Here is a 23,529-nt window from a genome sequence, read left to right as displayed (position 1 = left end):
GAAGGTCCCGCACTAAAAGGTATTTCTTTCGAGGGAAGAGCATTCTAAAGCATTTGATGAACGATCTATCTGGCACGAAGGAGATCCGCAGGAAGCAACTGGGAATCAAAATGTTTACTGAATTAACTATGTTCTGTTGGATAATGAAGGATAAAAAACAGAATAATATTTATGTTCGTTCTGACTTTTCACTTTACCATATTTTGTACTAAATTTTACTTTATTATATACAGTACCTGGCCACATTATTATAATCGCTTCTGAATTTAATTTCTTTTGAAGATTTTAGCTTTATATTGTTCTCGAACATGTGTGTACGTGATTCATTGTTAGTAATGTTAGTAATTTCACTGCTTCTAATTGCGTGCCAAACACGTTATTCTGTATTTTGAGGGAACTTATCAACAGTAATCTCACTGGAGGTTTTGATATATCTAGAGAAAATAAAAAATCGAGTGATTTTTGTTGATTATTACACGATTAGAAGAAAGTATATAAAGGTTAGAAAAAATAAAGGACTCTAATACAATAAAATATTAGTTGACTTACTAAAATTCTATTTCACTAATGTTGGCTTCACCAAAACTTTTGAAGGGAGCCGCCATTTTTAGTTTATTATGCGGTAAATAATAATAATACTAATAATAATAATAATAATAATAATAATAATAATAATAATAATGATTTATTTAACTGGCAGAGTTAAGGCCATACGGCCTTCTCTAACACTCAACCAGGAGTAAAACTGCGATACAAAAAACACTACAAATTTACAAAGTACAGCACACACACAAAACTAAAGTACATAATCATAATATAATGTAAACAACAAGTCAGTATAAATCAGACATAATATATAAGATATAGAAAGAAAAAATATGCGTAATAAAATGTGAACAGTAAGTCAAAATAAAGTAGACAAGGATAAAAATATGAGACAATATTAATATTGATGATGACAATAATAATAATAATAATAATAATAATAATAATAATAATAATAATAATAGCGACTAATATCGCAAAGCATGTTTTACAGTACCGTAAAGAATTTGCAGTTTGGAATGCTGGCAAACAAAGAAAAAATGGTAGGGAGGTGATAAAAACAGAAGAAAGTATATAAAGATTAGAAGAAATCAAGTACTCTAATACAATAAAACAGATATTAATTGGCTTACTAAAATTCTATTTCACTAATGTTGCCTTCACCAAAACGTTTGAACAGAGCCATGTTTCAGTTGAGTATCTATGCGGGAAACAAGTTACGATCGCAAACCATGTTTTATAGTACAGTAAAGAATTTGCAGTTTGAAATGTTGGCAAACAATGAAACAAATGCTAGGGAAGTGATAAAAACAAACAAATGTTAGGAACTGATCAAATAAACAAATGCTAGGGAAATGATAAAATTGTGCTATAAACAGCCATGATTGGTTGAAACACGTCCTTTCGTACCTTTTATGGTCAAAAGTAGTACGACGTAGTAAAAGTGTAATATTCAAAGTAAAACGTAAAGATAAAGTAAAAATATGAGTGAATACAATAATGTGGCCAGGTACTGTATTTTAAATGCTATATGAAAATTAATTGTACATTTTTCAGCTTGTACACTACACGAAGCAAATAATTTCTCACTGATTAACTTCATAACTTCTTTACTGTATTAACATTAGGAAATTACCTGGCTGACTAGTTTCAAAGTGATATTCTTCACTGTCTGAAGCAAAATATCACTTCGAAACTAGTCAGGCAGATAATTTCCTAGTGTTAACACAGTAAAGAAGTCATTAAGTTAATCCGTGATTATGTAAGTGTTAAAAGTGTATATAGAACAATGAAAAAAATAATTGCTATATTAAATTATATCTTTGGATCAAAAATAGAAATAATATAACAGACACCATATTACATTGTGTCTTTCGTTTTAAAATAAAAATAATACAAGAATAACCATTGAGAACAAGGAAATTAAATAATGATTTATGTTCGTTATGTAACAAATTTTTTCCATACATCACTATTGAGGCCTAAAGCTTTGCTTAATTTGTATTTGTAGCTTAAAAGTTTAGCCTCCACAATATCCCTATCAATGTTTACTGGACACTCACTCTAAGTTTAGTGGCGAGAAGTAAAACCTTGTACACTCTGGTTTAACAGCTAACGTCATGATCGCTTTCTCATGCTCGAATGAACTTAGTAAATGCAAGGCTCTAATCTGCTGATATTAAAAAACAACCATTTAACATCGGGCCAGGGCCACGTATAAATAAAAAGAATATTTTAATGTAATGATACTCTCACTGAAAATTTGTTTGTAATGATATAAAATGTACAAAATAAAGTCAAGAATCTGTACTTAATTTCTCCCTCTGTCAAAAAGTATTGCCGATAGAGTTAGTAAGACTTTTAAATTCAGCTATAATCAGCGAGCTCAACATGGAATCTACATTAAAAATTTCCATCTTCAGAACTGAACTGAACTGAACTGAACTGGAGTCTGGAGATGAAATCAATTCATCGCCCAGAAATGCTGAATTCTGTGTAATAAAATTCATGGAATCTTTCAGCAGTTATTAACAGCGTTTTTAGTGCATGAATATGAGAGAAATTACTTGATTTAATAATAAAATTGTATTTTCCAATAAATCAGTATTGATATTTTATCTTAACAAACATGTTCAACACACATACTAAAAGTGTATCAGCGTTTAGTACATACAAACAATTTCAGTTAATTATTTAAGATATTTTTAACTATGGGTACTTTCAGATTTGCAATGACATTTAAATAATAATTTAAATTAGAACAATTATTAATTAATTACTTAGTTGTGGAAAAATACCTTATAATATATATTTGTGGCATATAAAGCCGAAATAAAGTGTATAAAGTAATGTGTTATCAATTTCCAGGTAAGTTATATCACATCAAAGTTGATTCTGTTCTTTCTCTCCACTAACAATTTTCGATCTTTTATGTATAAATTGTATTTATTTAAAACTCTTTTGTATAATTTGTACTAGCTTTAGCGGTTTTTTTTTTTTTTTTTTTTTTTTTTTTTTTTTTAACTAATGGCAGGTACTTAACTCTTCGTAATTCACCCATATGAAGCCACCATATTATTCCAGCATGCTTTTTATCGAAAGTAAAATCAAACTGAATTATTAATGTTCTGCACAATACCTGATATTTCTTTTCGTCCATGTTCTTAAATTTAATTGCTTCAAAACGTTTTTTTATAAACTTCAAACACCAATCCAAGGAAAGTTCCACAGTGGTGTGGCTCTGAGTTACATGACCAAATTTACTGACTCATTGAAACATTTCATTAGGCCCTGGTGTTAAATCGTTTATGCATTTCTTGTGTAAAGAGTGAAGTGTAGTGCTGTTCAGAAGTCTCATGATACATATTTAATTCTCATATGACATCTAAACATTATAATTTATTAGCAGTTTTTGATATTACAAGGACAAATTAATTGTACTATGTAGAACTGATTAATTAAAGTATAAATACCATAATATTTATCTGCTATAAAAACACGTAACCTACTTTAAGTGCTGTAGGACCCAGTCTCTTAATTTTTACACCAGAGATCTCCTGAAGCAAAGGCAAGAAAGTTGTTGGCAGTGCACAGTATCCAATGAAGTGAATTGTGTTCCAAATCAGTTGGTGTTCGTGATGGTGTTGAGGATTAAGATGGAAGTACCGGTACCAGTATTGATGACTGTGATGACTACTTTTATGATTATTGTGATTATGACGAAGGTGAGAGTGATAGTGTTAGTGGCCTAAAATTCAAGAAAAATTGCCTTGAGAGGTAGACTCGTCACTCCAGTACAATGAGTTAAGAAATAAAGCGCAAATACAGAAATTTGTTTGTATAATTGTAATACATTTTACAGTTTAAGTATTCTAGGGTCATAATATATATATACATATATATTTTTTTTAAGTTTAATTTATTGTTAGCATATATCAACAAAAAGTATTTGTTATACTTTGAATGATGGCTTTAAATTGCTTTCACAAATAAATAACAGACTAATTAGCTAGCTAATTATTTCTTTGATATTAATTAAGTAACACTACTATGATTCAAATCAGAGAACAACGTAACATACTTCATCAGTTGAATCTACTCATGTCATGACAACCAGTCTGCCTAAGAGAAATTATTTGAATATTTTATTTCACCTAGCAGCTGCCACCAACAATTCTTGTGCATAATTTTAACGTCCAACATACGACTATATACATAGTGAACCGCAAGTAATAACATTAATTTCAGGAGGTTATTCTTTTGGATATTTTAAACAAAAAAGCGAATACAATTTTGCTGGTTTTTGCTTCCTTTTCGAAATAAAAATTCTTTTATATGAAACATTTCACAGCATGTTATGGGAAAGCCATCGATTGAATTCCCAATATACACAGTCAATTTAAGAGGGTAGTGTATTGTGACAATAAATGATGGAAAAGACTTTAGTTTCGTCCTTCAGATGTGCAGAAATTTGATCTGAACAAATGTAACTTTTCGTTTTGCAACGGAATTTTTCGATGTTACATTTGTTCGGATCAAATTTCTGCACATTTAAAGGACAAAACTAAAATTCCTTCAATCATTTGTCACAATACACTACTCTCTTAAATTGACTGAGTATATTTGGAATTCAATCAATGACTTTCTCAAAACACGCTATGAAATGTTTCATATAAAACAATTTTTGTCTCGGAAAGGAAGCAAAAACCAGCAAAATTGTATTAAATTTTGTTTGAAGTATCTCAAAGAATAATCCCCTGAAATTAATGATATTACTTACGGTTCACCCTATATACAGTAAAAAAAAAAGTCAGTCTCATACTGTATGTACTAGAAATGAACATGTTATTTCCATACTCATACAGAAAAGAGTACTAAATTTGGAGATATGTGTGTGAGTGTTCCTTTAGATTACTATAAATCAATTAGCCCTCTAACATCACTCATTTTATATCGTTTCACGGAAGAAGAAAAATGTTTATTTACCTACACCAGGGTGTCTACCGAAAATGTGAAACAAAAATGTAATTACTTTCAGTTATCACAACTCAAAAATTAAACATAAGCACGATGAAAAAACATTTCAGTGATCTTACGATCTGTCATCGAACTTGTTTCTGAAGTTCTCTGATCTTCATTCATTGGATTCGCAGCCAACTTCTCTCCTAGCCTTCAAGACTGTATTAGACTACTGACCGCCACAGCTCAGGAAGCAGCACCACATGGAGTAAGTGAAGCAGAACAATATGCGTAATTTTGTTACCCACGACCATTCGAGTCTTTTAAGTTAGTTACATTTCTTTATTTTTGTTACCAATTGCTACAGCTAGTTACTTTTTGGTTACTTTCGTCACTTTATTACTGGTAGACACTCTGCTATATGCTAACCTCCACGGCAGTTAAATTAACACATTTAAATGTGGGTCAATTTGACATGAAATACATGAAATTCATGTAGTTTGCATTATATACAGCATCACTCACACTAAAATTTTGTGACTGGAACTGATGACAACTCTTCAATTTCTGGAAGTTATAGATTACAATTGATACAAATATAAAATAAGAAATGAAATTGCATTTTCTTTGTTACAATGTTGCTCCATTTTCCATAATTAGCATTAATATATTATCATATGATTTAGTTTATAAGCGAAGTGTAAGAATATTAATTTAAAAATGTTTAGTATCTCGTTATCAAGTGAAGAAACATATCTCTCTCTTCGTGTTATGAATTGTAGTTTGAAATACAATATTTCATTTGTACCTCATTTCTTCCAAGTCTCATTTCATTTAAAACTAATGAATGCAGGAAGCAAGTTACGATTTCTTGAAACTGAAGGAGGGAACAAGAAAGAAAAAAAGAAATATAAATGTTGACAATATAATGTGGACTTCAACGAAGTAAGCACACATATGTATGAAGAATCTAAATAGTTAGGTTCTGTGGATAATATGTTTGTTTCTGAAAAGTGATAGTTTTGATAGTTTACCTAAACTTGCATTTGTAGAGAAGATATGTGAGATTTGTGAGTATTGAATTTAACATGCTTGGAAGGTGATCAATTAATTTTTAAACCATTAGAGCAAAAAAAAAACTTTCATTGAAGCACAGTAAACATTAACTTCTCGAGATGTAAGATATAAAATTGAATTGTGTTGAAAACTTAGGATGTATTTCAGTTAAAAAAGCGAATAGCCAATTATAATATTCAACATTCTCCCTTCATACCATAGAAAGAGGATGACAGACTCTTCCACATGGAACCGAATGTTTTCATCTCGGAACAATTACGAATATTCTTGCCAGTTTCCTTCAAACTACAATCAGGTGTCTTTTCATATAAGGAAAAAATTTATGTAATATTCTTGTATCTCTATTTTTTAAACATACTGTCTGTGTTGAGTTTCTTTCACAAATAATTATTAATTCGTCATAAGTTATTATTAAATTGTTATATAATTATAAATATTTTTAAGAAGCACATTTCTTTAAGCATAGTAATTTAAATTTGCAAGTATTCATGATAAATTCATTTAATGTCATCACCAATTCACTGTAATAATTGTAAATCTGGTCAGTTGTCCTATTTATGCTGCGATATATGCAGTCATTCCAAATGTGCAAGAATTTCCCTTCAGAAGCAATAACCTAACAAAGGAACTTGACTTCAATTAAAGTTTTTAAAAAATAAAATATGGAATTTAATGCATAGTAAGCAAATACTTACTCCTAGAATTTGCTCATTTCTTGCTATCAAAATATAAAATTTTTGTTGTCGGAATGTCTGAAAGAAATTGAATTTCATTTCATAGGAATTAAAAATCATAGGTTGAAGGATCATGTCTTCTCTAATTTAATGTCCTATTCTTCCTCTGACAATTCCTAGCCTAGTGTAAATAGTGTCTTTGGTTCAGTTTTAATTTCTATAATCTGTGAAATCCCAGTGTAACATAGTGTGAAATTATATTTATTTTCCATACACATGGTTGTAAGTACGGTATTCTTTCTTAAAATCTAATTTTAATGACTGATATAACATTATAGTATTACAATAAATATAGTAGATACATTTGTGTAGTGATTGTTTGAAACTATTAGACTAGATAGTATAAACAATGTAGAATTGAGTATTCTCCTGCAATGTGAATACTTGGTCTATACTACAAGTCTGTTACGTCAATAAAGAGCTCATGTATTGTGTTATGTAACCATTTCAAGTATCTCCACCCCACTACACAGTGAGTCAAAATTTCTCTTACAGGTTCGAGAATGTTTCAGGGTAACATACATAATAAAACAATTTTTATAAACAAAACAGTATTGCTGTAGGTTATGTTTTCATTATGAAATTCCTTTTCTCTATGTTGAGGCTTGCTTAATGATATGATATATGGTACCCAAGTAAGAAAAATTTTTACTCATACTGTGAAAGTATACAGTTGAGTTCTATAACGTTTGTGACAATATCTACAAGGAGCAAATTTTGTTAATTTACTGAGTCCTTACCTGCAGGTAGGTAAAGAATTTAAATTTTGCAACTTTTTCCTGTTTATGGTGTTCTCTGACAAATCTTTCCTATTTCAGATATGACTCCAGCATACATATGTAAGGGCTATTAAAAAAAATGACTCTGAATAAGTGATAAAGGAAGCTTATATCTCTCCTTCACTAATGACTTAAAACTAAGTAATATTGATCAGTAGCTCTAAACAATATATTTAATTGAGGGGCTTAGAACAAAAAGCAGGTAAGTGACATTATTAAAAAAAATGAGGTAAGTGCGTGTTGTGATAGCCCAAAAGGATGTTTCTTTGGGATAAAATCAGTTAAGTGATCACACTGTGCAATGCTGCTATATGGGCATCATTTCACCAAACTAGTGTATAATATTTCATTGCATGTAGAACTTTAACTGTAATTTCCTCAAAACTAGGTTTCCGTCACTTACCTGCTTTTTGTTCTAAGCCCCTCAAATATAAGCAGTAAATTAAAGTATATAAAGAAATGCTTTAGCCTCTCAGTTATTTTTTAATTTAAATACTATTATAGTCACAATCATGCCATGGTATGAAAGAAAAATTTCACAACCTCGAGCGGGAATCGAACCTGCGACTTCCTGTTCTCCGGTCAGGCGCTCTACCACTGAGCTATCGAGTTCGTCTCATGCCAAAGGCTTGGAATTATCCTTTCATACTGGCGACTCTGTTATAGAGTACTGTCCATAAAGTCTGATCTAGTCAGCACTGCTTATGGGTTGAAAGAAACTTTACAAATGTAATCTTCTGGCGCCTGACTGGAGAACAGGAAGTCGCAGGTTCGATTCCCGCTCGAGGTTGTGAAATTTTTCTTTCATACCATGGCATGATTGTGACTATAATAGTATTTAAATTCATTAATATGTCACATCAACGGACGTGTATACGTCACCAACCATCGTAAGATGAAGATTACCTCAGTTATTTTGTTACAGCCTTAAAATCTATTATGAGTTTTATGTTTATTTAGGTTCCCTGTTGATAGGCAAAGTAGCCCAATTTCACATGGTTTCCATTGGTTGCTGTGAAGAAACTAGGCAAATAGTTACCTGCCCAGAAAACTGTTAGTCGGCCATTTTTACAAAATAATTTCAAAATCGTTATGATTTACAGTCAAATTAAAACAACACAGGAGGACTTCCCATCAAAGAAAAATATAACTGGAAAATCTGCTAGAGTCAAGAATCATCATAAAGGTGTTTTATCAGTGCTGAAGGCAACATTGACAAAGAACTGGATAAATGCTTAAAATTGAAACACTTATCTGCAGACAATATGTTTAAAAGCCAATACATATACAAAGTAGGACTCTGCATGAGCCGAAATTCTTAGATCCGGGCCTGATCTGAACCAGAACCACACCCAACCCAAAATCCAAGATTAGCTTATAATTATCAGCTGAGCCCAACCCAAAACCCGAAGACTAGCAGATAAAGCAGAAGCCAGAGGCCACAGGGGTCAAGAACAGCTGTGAGAGTTATTACTTCAGTTGGAGCATGAGAAAGAGTAATCTCCCAGTCTCCCATGTAAAACAAATAATCAATGCTCTGTGTCTATGACTGAGTTGAGATTAAACAAATGCCGTTACAAAATATGAAGTCGAACTAAACAAAAACTTACAATACCGGGAGTCTATTGTTCTGAATGGTGTCAGGTGGACATCTAATAGTGCATACAATAAAATCTTCGTATTATTTACCGGTACTTAATCAGTGTATAATTCGCGAAAAAAAAAAAATGATTTTCGTTTCTTTATGACCTGGGCCAGCCCCAAACCCGACAAGCATAAGTGAATTTCAACCCGAGCCTGGTCCACGGACCAGGCTGGGCCTAGGCCTCCAGGCTTGACCCGATCCCGTGCAGAGCTCTAGTACAAAATCTATACTAGTAGGTGTCAAGAGAAACCTAACTTTTTCGTTTAAATTTAAAATGTCCTACAAAGATTATACAACCTTTCTCATTACATGAGTTTCAAAATTCAGTTTCTTTATAATGTTACAAATAACATGACTATTCGTGGTTTATTTTCTCGAAATCTCATTTAAAACATATGCAGATATGAAACAATTTAATATACACCTAGGATTATTAACTTCCGTTTACTGTATTATACAAGAAATACATTCATTATAATCGCAAAAGTAATGACACTGAATTCTTCTACACATTATATAGTTTAAAAATATTTATTTAATTAATTCTGCACAAATTTATCTGAAATAGCTATTTGTATATTATGTTGTTTGGTCAATTGTTCGAAGACAAGTCTGAACTTCGTAAGTCACATCAATAAGGCATCACTCATGAAGCAACTAAGCCAGGAGATAATGGGTTAGGATGGCCAGTTCCTTTCCTCTTCCACTGCATACATCACTGACTAGTAATCAGACTCCAGATGTATACAAACAATATTCTTCCTGTGACACATATCAACAAGTGATAGGCCTATGTACTTGTAGCCAGAACCTCAATCAGAGGCAACTTATTGTACATCATAATGACTGACTGACTACTCGGCACTACAGCCATATGTGAGCCTTGGCCTCCTTCACAATCAGTCCCCATTCTCTTCCATTTCCAATCTTTTTTCTCCATCTTCTCACGTTCATAATTTTCAGATCTTCCATCACATTATCCATCCATTGTGTTCTAGGTCTTCCTCTCTTCCTTGTTGAATAATATCTTGGTTTAAACACTTTTAGAGGTATTCTATTCTCATCTATTCGTTCTAGGTGACCTAGCCATTATTATATCTTCTCCTTTAATAAGTTGGTTGATTTCCTCATTATATCGAATTCTCCACATGCTGTTATCCAAAACAGGTCCATAAATTCTTCTCATTATTTTACGTTCAAATTTCCTTAAAGAATCTTGGTTTGATTTTATCAGTGTCCAAGTTTCTGCGCCATATGTAACAATTGGCCTTATTAATGTTTTACATATCTATATTTTATCTGTCCTGGTTAATATTTTACTTTTTAGCAATTTCAGACTTGCAAAATATGCTTTATTCCCTGCTTGAATCCGGTGTTTTATTGTGACACTCATTTTGAATTCATTATCCATTAATCCCCAGATAACGGAATTTTGCTACTCCCTTAAATACTTTCTGTTCAATCTGCAAATCACAAGGTGTTCTTTTTCCTTCTGAGGCTGATATTATCATATATTTTGTCTTTTCTATATTAACTCTCAGTCCCATTTTTCTGCTTTCTTCTCTAATTCTTTTTGTATGTCATAATGGGCATTTAAAAGCAATATGAATCGACCCACTGTAGAGTAACGATTAGCATGTGTGACCATGAAAGGAGTAGGCATGAGTTCAGATACTGGTTGGGACAAATTACCTGGTTGCGATCCTTTTCGGAGTTTTCCCTCAACCATTCAAGAGCAAATGCTGGATAACTTTCGGCACTGGACCCTGGACTCATTTCACTGACATTATCACCTTTATTTCAGTCAGACACTAGATAACCATAGCAGTTGATAAAGCGTAGTAAAATATAACCAATTAAAAAAAACTACCATAAAATGGGATGAGCAGGGACAGTTTTTAAAGTTTTACATATATAAATCTAGTAATATTGAAAACTATGTTTATTTTTTACTTTATTTCGAAACATAGGGTATTAATAAACTGTTTTTTTGCTTACTCTGCTTCCGAAGTATTACAAGAACAGTATATATTTATGTTCAAAATGTGTCTCTATTCACTCCAAACATGGGGTCGATAGAGACAATGGTATAAAAATATTGTTTGTCCCTATTTAAACATGTACTGAGGATAATAGGGACATAAAAATCTTTTTAAAAATACATACTACAATTTTATGAACATGAAATCATTAATACCTACTTAAAGACATGCCTACCCCTTCTGATTGTTGGTTCTTTCAAAATATGTACTACATCAGATTAGTCAGATTCTGATATGTCCTGATATATATTTTCCATAGTCGTGTGAATGAACCAGGTGCTGCCCAAAGGTGGACTGAGATAAATTCACACTACAGGAGATCGGCCATTTTTTGTCTCTAAGGCTGTATATGCCAAGAGAAACACAGGGAACATCTTTTAACTGTCCTGGAGAGTTGGAATTTCCCAGTCGCGGTCACAGAGCGACTGTCTCCCACTATGCATGCACCCGCTGTTTGCCTGGCAGGCAAGCAATGCACAGTTATTTGTTCTTACTCAGCTCATATTTCATGCTCAAAATGTCCCCAGTTGACTGCTACACATTGCTGACACCTTCTTATAAAATTATTATTAACTTTCACAAGTTCAGCAGCACTGATTGACACCATTTCAGCTTTTATGTAGTATTTTACGATCATTTATTGAACCTGTTTCTTTGAATTTTTAGCTAGGTTTTTTTATTGTTTATTGTCTGTTTGGAAATTTCTGTCGGATCTTGCATCGCATTTTCACACAAGATTTTCTGTATTTTATGTAAGTATTATAAATATGCACAAGCTCACATAATGAAAATGGCATTGAAACTAAACACTTCACACACTTAATCACTAACTTCACGCAAATAATTAAGCACAGCTCAGAAACTAAAGAGCACTGGAGTATGCATCCACCCAGCCAGTCTAGCACTGGGGACCACCAACCAGGAACTGCGTCATCAGCGTGTTAGTCACAAGGTCATCTGGGAGCAAGAAGCGGCAACTCTCCGGGACAATAAAAAGATATACACTATATTTAAAGAAAGACAAAACAATCTGTAGATTCAGACGAGTTACTGAAGTATAATTTAGAGCGTTTTCACAGACACATCCATGATTTCGTCAGTCATCACAGCTAAAATATTTGTACATTGGATATCATCTAAAATATTTTCATTTTGGATGTCAGCTGAAATATTTGCGTTCTAGATCTCAGCTAAAATTTCTGCAAATTATGTTTTACTTCCTCATTTAACTTTCCATCAAATTTCAACAATTCACAACAGTGAACTTAACATGTGGAAGGATCAGAGTTAAACCAACTGTTCTGATACATCATTATTAAGAACTTATAGGCCTACTGTTACTAGGTATAATAACTCAAAATTCTGGATAGGCTAAACCTCAAAAGCCTTTTAAGAGCTTCGCCACTGGCTGCTTTACAAAATTCTCACGTCAGGATATTTTTAGTAGCCTTACAGAAGCATTTTTTTTGAGATCACAGCAATGCCATTCTATTCTGGACAAGTGTTCAGAGAGAATTCCACGTGGCTCAAATACTAGATGAAACATCAGTAGCAGAGTAATTAACATTGCTCACTGTAGTAAAGTCTTTGGAATCTGTCTGTAATTACAACCTCTTTGTCAGTGTTATATAATGGAGATTCTTTTGTTTCATTGTTATGACAAACTTAAATATATATGAGAGCACAGTTCTGTTTAGTTTAATATAGCCTAGAAATCAAGCTAATCATTTTCTTATTATAACATACAGCTCTCCCAGTGATCACATCAATTTCTAATAATCAATACTATAAATCCAAGGCATTTTCAAGGTATTTTAGCAAGTTCCTATAGTGGCCGGGAAATAAGTAACCTTCACCCTATTTATTAAACTAAATACTTATTATGGAATGCATTCTACGTCGTAAAAGAGTCAATCTCAGTCCTCTCAGTCCTAATGAAATAAATGCATTTAAAGAATGGATTCATTGGTTTACGACTTTCGAAAACTTCATTTTTTCAGCAAAATTGAGGAAACTGGCAAACTGAAGTTACTTATTAATTTTATTTCTCCTTCCGTATATGAATACATAAGTGAACGTAGCTAATTACTAACTAATGTTACAAGATATAAAAAATTAATTTTGGTAGAACAGTAAATCGATCTTAAAATGAAAGATTTTGAAAAAATTTCGGAAGATGTACTAAAAAATTACAAATGAAAATTCCGGGTCTATTTCAGTTAATAGAAGTGTAAAAATGCATTTCTCTAGGTAACGTATTTTGAATCATTATTTCAGTTTTTATAATAGACTTATGTAACATATTACAAATGCAAGACAAATGTAATTAAAAAAAATAGACTTGTAATCAACAAAATAGATTTTTTAACTCACCATTCAGCTTGTTATGAGCACATTCTTTCTCCCCTTCCTGATCAGTCTTCCTCATCGCCTTCATCCTTGTTCTTCTCCTCAGTCTCCTCGTACATGAGCTTATTCATTTCACCAAGTCCACGACAATTTTGAAGTGGTAGCATGCACTGTTACATGTTGACCATTATGGAGAAGCTGTCCATGATGTCCATGCACATGATCATCATTAGTGAAATTGTGTTGGTTCTGAAAATGGAAGATACATACATACATACATACATACATACATACATACATACATACATACATACATACATATGTTCTGCCAAATAGCAGGTCTTTCACTGCAAACCCAGCATTCTCAAATCTTTCCTATTTTCTGCCTTTCTCTTTGTCTCCATATATGATCAATGGAAGGTACAGTATTGGTAAATTTAGAGATGTGCCCATGCATTTCTGCCGATTTTCCTTTAAGAGAAACTTCTGTCAGCCAGTCTGCTCTCAAAAAAGCTGAAAATTATAATTTATAAAGCAGTTATATTACCGGTTGTTCTGTATGGTTGTAAAACTTGGATTCTTGCTTTGAGAGACGAACAGAGGTCAAGGGTGTTTGAGAATAAGGTGCTTAGGAAAATATTTGGGGCTAAGAGGGATGAAGTTACAAGAGACTGGAGAAAGTTACACAATGCAGAACTGCACACACTGTATTCTTCACCTGACATTATTAGGAACATTAAATCCACACGTCTGAGATGGGTAGGGGATGTAGCTTGTACGGACAAATCCAGAAATATATATATAATATTAGTTGGGAGACCGGAGGGAAAAAGACCTTTGGAGAGGCCGAGACGTAGATGGGAGGATAATATTAAAATGGATTTGAGGCAGGTGGGATATGATTGTAGAGATTGGATTAATCTTGCTCAGGATAGGGATTGATGGTGGGCTTATGTGAGGGTGGCAATGAACCACCGAGATTCCATAGAAGCAATAAGTAAGTAAATCAAAAAGGTTATTATTGTTATTTTCCTTTGATTCAGGGCACTATATTTGACTGCAATAAGTTATTTCTTGTATTTGTGCCACAAATTGTTGACTGATTCTCTACAATGTATGTGCCCTGGACCATGCGCATGCTGTACTTGTGTATTGTTCTGCTGCTTAGTCTCTTTCCTAGCCTTGGGTTTCATTCTTTTAGTATTATCATCAGCAGGGAACACTCGTTTAACAAAAGCTGCTGAATGAAGTAAGTATAGTAGCCTCGTTTAATTATTAGGCAGCGGCATTCCTTTTAAGATTTGTAGGTCTTTATTGCATGCACCGATAATAAAAGAAAATGCGACATTGTCACATCTTGTTTGTTGCTGCTATATATTAATATAACATGGATATGGGCTAGGCTTAATTGCTCAAAGCATGAGTTAATTTGAAGATTATTTATATTATTTAGATTATTTATTTTAAATTAATTATTTAAAGAAATAATTAAATAGAATAAATGAATAATAAAATAAAGTAATATAAGTAAAAATTATGTAATTTTATTTTAAATGTAAATAATTAATTAAAATAGGCATACTTACTTTTTAATATCTACCGGTATTCATCATCCATGTCACTTTCTCTTAAATCCACAATGAAACGTTCCCCATCTCCTGTTGTGTCTTGTATCCAGTACAGTTCTCCAACCTTGATTGTGTGGTCAACACAGGACGACCAGAGGTTAGAATTTATACAACTCCTCTTAAATGCTTACACGCACTAGCACTGAGGGTTGGGGTTGTATTGTTTTTCCTCACATGGGACTTAAGGCGAGCCCATACTAGCTCTATCGGGTTAAGAACACAATGATAAGGGGGGAAGACGAAGAACTTCATGTCCATAAGAGGTAGCTAATTCGTCCACTATGTATGTTTTATTAATATTGGCTTTCCTAATTGTTTGCATCATGGCTGCTTTAATAGGAATGGGATGAGGCACTGGAATTTTGTGATATTGCATAAAATTTATGATGTCTTTTACAGATGATCTAAGAGTGGGGAATTTGATAGCTTGCCTGGAGTGATAACTCGCATTATCCATAACAATAACACATTTTTTGTCTCTTGGTAAATTTTGGAGTAATCCAGTTTTGAACCAATTTTCGAAAACTTCACCTGTCATTTCATCGTGACTATCCGCTTTAGAATCTTGTATGTTTCTTGCAGATAAATAAAGACAATTGGGAACCCATCCCTCTCTTCCCCCAGCATGAAGCACCATGATACGCTTCCCTCTTGAAGATGGAGATTTCAAAATACAATTGCATGTGCCATCATCCCATCCTTTCCGAACAACATTGTGTGTATCGTACCATGTTTCATCAAGAAATACAATTTGGGATCCTTCAGACTGCAGTTTATTTAGGCATTGCAAATAATTATAACGCCATGCCAAAATTCTTGCAGATTCCATAATACCTTGTTTCCTTTTCAGGATACGAAAACGAAACCCAAGTTTTTTAACCAGTTCTCTTAAGGTTGTTTCTCCATAAGGAAAACCGGAAAGTTTGGCTTTTTGTAATAATTCTTTTATTGTTAAGGATTGGCCCTTATTGTAAGAACTATATATTTCACGGCGAATGTAATCACACGTAAAACCATCTACTTTATTAAATTTTGTGACTTTGTGTCCACGCTTTTTAGGTGTCTTAGGTCCCTTTTTACAATTTTACTTACAGTATTTCCATTTAATTTAAGAATTTTAGATGTCTCCGAAATTTTTCCTTGACCTAAATTGTTTTTCAGAACATACGTGTGAGCATTGCACACAAACGTTTGACACTGTTTACATAATTTTTGTCTAGCTTTTGAATTTGAATTGTTATTTAACTCTGAAATATTATTATTATTATTATTATTATTATTATTATTATTATTATTATTATTATTATTATTATTACCATCGTCGTTATTGACGTTCATGGGTATCGGTTCCGACACTTCATTCGCTTCCCACGGCCTCCACATTTTTATTATACACTGAACTGTAATATAATTAATTTTCACTGTGAACTAAAACAAGACACACTGCTAAAATTTGCAACTCTAGTTTATACACTCAGTGTGGAGTATTGGAGCGACCTTCAAAAGACTTGACAACAATGGACAGCGTGACATAATTAAAATTATTGAAACTACAAAGCTTTCGTCCATACACTCCGCGTGGAGATTGGAGCGGCCTTCAAAAGACTTGACGACAATGGACAGCGTGACATAATTAAAATTATTGAAACTACAAAGCTTCCGTCCTCTTTGACACCGCTAGCCTACTAATTGAACGTGGCTATTATACAATGGAGACAGAATAAAATTACCATAGTATGATTTACAAGCTTATAAAACTGACTTGGTTTATTGATTAGCCTACACAAGTCAAGTTTTAACTTTTTTTTTTCTATAACTTCGATCAAATACGTGATTAAGGAGTAAATTTGAGCTCCTGAATTAGGAAAAAGCATCCAAATTGCTCTATCGGGTCGCATTTCTGAGTTACAGGTATGTACCTCTAATACGTATTAATTTGCATATATTTAAGAACACCTTTGTCGATATACGGTTATTATCACAAAAAATAGCGTCTTATCGCACATATTAATAAAAACAACAAAATAAATATGATTTTAACTTATAAAGCATGTAAAGTAGTTCAAATAAATTATAAAAGCTTGTACTTTGGACAGTGCTGTAGTTGAAACAAATTTTAGCAGGCACTGTTGAAATCTCCTTGGTCAGACTAGACTCCGTATGGACACTTACTGCACTTCTTTTTTTCAAAGTTACTCCTTCGTCATGCATCCGCCTCTGCAGATCTTCTTCCAGATCGCAGCCACAATTGCACATAAGGCAAAAAATTAAACACTGACATTGGTGGCCCAACCTTTTTAGGAACAAAAGCCTAGGAGCTCTTTTACTGGAAGAGTATTTCTTTTCTTAGTGCAGATATCGTTCATTATTCATTACAGTACCTAATGCTGATTCACATTCTTTAGTTGAAATTGGAATAGAAGCTATAACATCTAACTGTACTCAAGATTCATAAACGCACAAAACGTAACAATTTCCCTCTTCTAGCAAACTGCTAGCATTATGCCTGAGCGAGCTTTAAAATTAGTGAATCAGTGCAGCATAATTCTTGAGGCGCTACATCATAAAATTAATATTGTGCGATATTAGTGTTATTAGATGCCTACGCAAGTTTCGAAATTAGCGAATCAGTATAGCAGATTTCTTGAGGCGCCATGCCATAAAGTTAGTGTTAATTACTTACAGAAATACCACGGCGGTATGCAAGCTTGAAACTAACAAATGGCAACTACTGAAGTGCCAGACCATGGTTTTCGATAAAACAACAATGGACAAGTGTTTAAGCAAAGGATATGAGATGCCAGCAGCTACTTTTATGCCAGATATCAAAATGTTTTTCAAATAACTAATATTCTTCATTTCAAATTATATAAAACATAGTTAATATATTTTCGAGCCTATATATTTTTCCGGTACGGTAACAGTGAGTTTTTATTTTAGACAGTACGGCATACCAGCCCAACTACAGCACTGACTTTGAATCAGAAATATGTTCTAGTTGACTTTCATTTGTAAGTCGAACTGGTTGTTTCTCTGTAGAGAAACCAGCAGTGGTCCACTGATTCCCTATCCTAGCTGGGTCTCAACGTCCTTAATAGCACTTTGACATGAATATGTGCTTAAAATCAGACCGACATTTTGGTATGAGAACGGAAACAGCGATAGACTAATGTTTGCAGGGTAATCCATTCTTACGCTATAAATTCGTGACTAATAACAGGATTGAAATAAATGTGGTCTCGTTCGGTCGGGTATACGATTACGATGCGAGCATGACATTGAATTGACACCTTGCTTGCGCGAGGCGCGGGTGGGCGCCCGGGGCGACTGGCGATTATTTTGGGCATGGGTGAAAATTTCCAGGCAGTATATCTCGCGACCCCGATGTGCTCGAAGCACTGATTTTAATGCCAAACGAAATATCTCGTGGAATTTACATGAATACGTCTGGTTTAAATCGACATTGATGTCACTTTGGGATAAACAATAAAGTCGGCCTGGTTGGCAAGTTGGTATAGCTCTGGCCTTCTATGCCCGAGGTTACGGGTTCGATCCCAGCCCAGGTCGATGGCATTTAAGTGTGCTTAAATGCGACAGACTCATGTCAGTAGATGTCAGTAGATTTACTGGCATGTAAAAGAACTCCTGTGGGATAAAATTCCGGCATACCGGCGACGCTGATATAACCTCGGCAGTTGCGAGCGTCGTTAAATAAAACATAACATTTAAACAATTAAATGTTTTTTTTTAGTAGGCACTAAATCCTGAAATTTTATGAAGCAAAAGTAGCAATCAGTCACATGATCTCGAGGTTCTCCAAATCATAGAAACTGCAAAAGACATATCTTTCGTCTTTCCTTTCTGCCATTTGAATAAAATTACAAAGCAAAAACAACAAAGCCCATCCTGATCCCTTAGCAGACAGCCAAAGTAAAGTTTCTAAGCTTTTCTAATAGTGGGTGTAATGTTTTTATTTTGTGATTTCGGAGTGAATTTTCCAGAAAAACAATAACAGAAATTATTCGGATAGTTTACACGCCTGAAAATTTCAGAACTTCATATGATGTTGCGCGTGTACTTACTGTGAACCTCTAATATCATCATTTGTTTCATCCGTGTTTAAATTAGTTAAAAATAATTCAAAGACGTAACACTAAAATAAAATACTTTACTAGACAACACTCGCACTTGTTAACTCAATCACACTTCTTTCTTTACACCAGATTGACTGAAAATATAAGATATTGAGCAACAGGTTGAAGGATCGCTCAGGTACCATTACTCTCTTCCCCCGGTAAACTTCTCCTATATTCATGAGGAGTTTTTTACCTTGGCACTTATTCATAGAACAATATAAATTCTTACCGAAAGACAAAATTATTTTTTCAGCGATCAGTGGCGGTTTTTGAGATGAAGAAACATGGACGAAAATGCCTGTTTTTATATTTGTTTTCATCCATATACATTATAGCTTATAACTCAAAAGTAGAACCCGATAGACTTTTTGGTGATATATTCGAATTTAGCGTATAAAAATCATGTAAGGTCACGTGTTTTCGTTTAGGCTACAAAATGGCTGTTAATTAGTGTTACTATTAAATCCAACGCGAAATTGTTCCATTGTGAATTTGATTTGTATATCATACTTTGTTTGGGATGCCAATAGCCAAAGAGAACATCGAGAAGCGTACAGCTTTATTTTAAAACTTTTGTTCATTGTTATACAGCAATAATAAGTATTTATTTGTCACACTATACTTGGCACAGCTCGTTCGCTCTTGTTCTAATTATTCATTGTCAACATAGAACAACATATAACATTCTACCCAACTGACGAATTATGCTAAAAAAAAGCTTTTTTTAGGTTCCCCATAAAAGTACACATTTTCGGAAGATCTCATACAATTTTCATATTTTTCGGAATATGAAAGTGGGATACTCTTATGAAATTTCGGAAGATATGACAACACTGCTGCAATAACCGATAATAAAATTTCATATTTAATGTAATCTGTTTTTTTCTTTATTATTTATGGAGTATTATGTCCAGAATATGAGAATCTGAATATTACACACCATCTGGGAAGTACATAGATTGTTATACGTAGGTATTAAACAATTGCAGTTGAACACTGCGCAACTATCCCCGCTTCCTTGTTTCGTAACGTACGTCCCAAATGAACGGTCATGTGGATGATGAACGAAGTCATTACTGTGGTCGAACGTTACGGAGTCGTGTTGAATTGTGTTTGAATATTAAGTGCTAACAAAGTAATAGTAATTTATAACGCTTAAAAGAAGAGAACATTACTTGCTTAATTGTAATGGCATGATGACGTTAGCTGTCACTTTTATTTGTGCTTCAAGAAAGTGTTTCAATATATAGTGAGAGTCCAGGTAAGATTTTGTTATGCGAACTTACGCAAAATAAATATATTTTCTGTTTTAATATACAGATTGGGTAACTTATTTATATCCAGACGATGACAAGACTCTAATGATTAATGAAGTAATTGTAATTCATGTTCATATAACATTTCCAATATTCGTTGTATTATCCTAACCTATAAATGTAATGTTATTCTGGAAGGAGTGTTCTCATTACTTTTCGACACTATTGTGTAAAACAAAACAGGCATGTTATACTCCAGATTTTGCGATTATGTGTTTAAACATTTTGTTAGAATATTTTTAAAAAATATTATATAGGCCTACATAAAATTTGACGTATAGTAATAGTGTAAAAATGTACATGTTTAGTAAAACTTGAACCTATGACAAATGGGATCCTAATGAAACACAAATTATAGTAGTGGCATTTAATTACTATTATTTTGCGGTTTAAGTATTAATGTTTGGGTTACCAATAAAATTTTTGTTACAATTATTATTGCTAACTTGTGATAGGCTATAGGCTATGCCTTGAATATACCTATTTTACCACATAATGATTTGGAATTTTATGAACCCCACTACTGCGTTATTTTGAAACGTGAAAGAATGGTTTTGTAGCGTAGCTATTGATGTTGTTTATACGAGATAATGTAATTTCAGAGTGGAGATTTATAGCGTCCGTAAGTAAGTTAAATGTGAAATTTGAAATTTAGGTGTAGCTTATGGAGAGATTTTTTTTTCTGTAAAATATAGCCTATGGTGGATATCTTTTTGTAAGCTTGTGAAGTTTAGACCTATTCGTAATTATTTACTTTAACGGCACCGTAGGTTTATCATATTTAGCACATATTAATGATAGAGTCTGATCGTGGGGATTGTGTTGCACTGTGTTTTTCTCTTCGCCGGCGTATATTGTCGTAAATATTTTAAGTTAAAAGTTAGGTTAAGTTAGATTTGGGGATAGCTAACTGACACGAGGCCGAATACCTGTTACAAGGTTGACAAGGTTAGAGTGAGTGAGATGAGGAGATAGGTAAGTGATAGCAGACTGAGAAATATGACAAGGTTAGAGTGGATTAGGTGAGGGGATAGATAAGTGACTGGAGACCGAAACTGTGACAAGGTTAGAGTGGGTTAGATAGATGCAAGCTGATGCTTCTAGAGCAGTGCTTTCCCAACTTTTTTATATGGTGACACCCTAGCAAACTCTACAAATTTAGTGCGTCACCTTATCCCTCAAATGAAAGTATCCCACACATTAATAGGCTACTTAGGCCTATACACCTTTCATAAAATAAGATAAACACACATATTTCCAGTATTGTTAACGTAGGTACTAACTTATACGAGATGAAAGAAACATTTACATAGAGTTCTAAGATGAGAAAACAATCACACTTATTTTCACCCTTGATTTTAATTTTTTTGTGGTTCACATAACTGCCACATTTCACTGTTTTGATATTGGTCATCGCAGAAAATCCTGCTTCGCAATAATATGTGGTTGAAAACTGCAACAGAACCACAAGAGTCCGTTTAGCAAGATGCGGAAAATCTTCAAGTGAAATCCAGAATCTGTCCAAATCATCTTTTTGGTGTCCTATCATTTTTAATATATGTCAATTCTTCTTCTTCTGCTAAAGGAAAGTCCACTAACTTCAGATGACAAAAAGGGATTTTTTATTCAGTCATAAGCATTTGTGTTCAGATCTGGGAAGTAACTTTCGAGTTTATCTGTGAGTAATATCGGATAGTTGTAAATTGAATCTTTTACTTCGTTCTTCGAGTCACAGTGAGATGTATTTGGGAACATTTCATAGCTGACCTTTTTCGCTTTCTGAGACCAAATTGCTAACTTGTCTTGTAAGGCAGATATTTTGTCTGTTGCAGTTAAGATATTCTCATCCTTATCTTGCAGACTAAACTTATACTTATATACTACAACTATACAAACATCTATGTGTGTGTCAAGGATACGTATCTACAAAGCAGCTAGGTAAGCAAGAGGTGACCAGCGATTTCAGTTATCATGAGTTAATAGCTCAAAATAATTAAATATACCAGACAGTTTGCGACACCCCATAAACCTTCAGGTGACATCCAGTTTGAGAAGCTCTATTCTAGAATAAAGAGATACACTCCAATAACTTGTATTAGAGATCAGCTGGAGCCTAGTTTGTTCACGGGTTTCTCAGATGGAACTGGATTTGCACATTCGAAGATGAGAGATCTTATGGGTCAAGTTTGTTCAGAGTACTTCATTTGTATCCACTTTTCTGTTATAGTTTCATCTCACTAATAGCCTTGGTAGTCTAAAAAAGGCCGCTGAGAGTGTTTACTTCTGAAAGTAGTGTGAAGTTTAGCATTGAACTTTCGTTATAGATATTTTCTAGCAAGTCAGTTTTGGCTGACTTGAAGTTTAGGTTACGGTATTTTAAGTGTGAAAGTTTTATGTACTGATGTGATTGCCAATGAAGTAGAACTCTTATTTACAAGTAGTTATGTTGTATATATAGGCCTGCTCAGTGCTGTCATGGATGTCATACATACATAATTTTTTATTGAATCATATGGGGAAAAGAAAATTTTGCCCATACAGAGCCATACAGCATATGGGTGCCTAAATTTTGTACATGAAGATCTATATTTTTACACGTAGGGTTAGATTTGTACTGATCTTAGATCATCTCTTGGTGTTTCTAATATAGCTTCTTTGATGTTCATAAATATAAGCACTCCAAACTCTACAGGCCAGTTACTTTATGGTGACAGCTCTGGCCTGGCGACGCAGTGGTTTGGGCGAGTTCACTGCTTGTTCGAAGGGGTGTTCATTTTAGTCTTCCCCTGGCTGCGTTACTGGTCACATCTCGGGAGCGT

General features: G+C 33.5%; 1 protein-coding gene across 3 annotated transcripts in view; it reads left to right on the top strand.

Annotated features, from left to right (window-relative positions):
* The first annotated feature begins 20,423 nt into the window (after positions 1–20,423).
* Positions 20,424–23,529, top strand: part of LOC138707582 (ubiquitin carboxyl-terminal hydrolase MINDY-2-like) — a 74,998-nt gene continuing 71,892 nt past the window's right edge. Inside the window, exon 1 of one of the 3 annotated variants that reach the window (XM_069837188.1) lies at positions 20,424–20,655. The gene's annotated coding sequence lies outside the window, so the exon portion shown is untranslated. The remainder of the gene's footprint in view (positions 20,656–23,529) is intronic. The other 2 variants (XM_069837186.1, XM_069837187.1) reach the window with 2 other exon arrangements.

Source organism: Periplaneta americana, chromosome 10 (assembly GCF_040183065.1).
Source record: "Periplaneta americana isolate PAMFEO1 chromosome 10, P.americana_PAMFEO1_priV1, whole genome shotgun sequence".
In the NCBI taxonomy this organism is placed as follows: domain Eukaryota; kingdom Metazoa; phylum Arthropoda; class Insecta; order Blattodea; family Blattidae; genus Periplaneta; species Periplaneta americana.
This window is presented reverse-complemented; position numbering and strand designations above follow the sequence as displayed.